This window comes from Salvelinus sp. IW2-2015, linkage group LG18 (assembly GCF_002910315.2).
Source record: "Salvelinus sp. IW2-2015 linkage group LG18, ASM291031v2, whole genome shotgun sequence".
In the NCBI taxonomy this organism is placed as follows: Eukaryota; Metazoa; Chordata; class Actinopteri; order Salmoniformes; family Salmonidae; genus Salvelinus; species Salvelinus sp. IW2-2015.
The window spans coordinates 62,566,504-62,567,026 of NC_036858.1; positions in this window are offsets into that span (position 1 = coordinate 62,566,504).

Sequence of the window (523 nt, forward strand, 5' to 3'; positions counted from 1 at the left end):
GTCAGCCCAGCTTAGGGGTGAGGTCCCTAAACTCCCTGCGCCGTCTTGTCATAACATCCCCTAATTCCGGTGCTACAGTATGTCAGAACTATGACTCGTACCCCCTAGCTCTCCATTGAGCAGCCTCTACCTCCCATCCCCCCGTGAACACTAATATCCGCTCAGATGGTGTATTTAAGATTGTGAACTACATCTTCAGTTCCAAGTCCCCAACCCTGGCTAAATAATTACAGAGCTCAAATGTAAACAAATTGTGAGCAGCGTATTAAAATGTGAGCACGATGAGCAATGTTCGGTTTGCAACCCGCCTGCCCAATTTTTTGAGAAGTTTGTCTGATACAGGGTGCTCCGTGACGTCAGTCATGACCGCTAACTACGTGCTGAAGGTGCCATGCTCGCCCAAAATATTACTACGTTTTTTATCGTGCTATAGCTACGTCTAGCTACCATAGGTGAAGGGTGGTAGGATCGTACGACATTGCTATTCCCTGCTCCACACTGTCGCCCAATCAGGTCTTCAGTG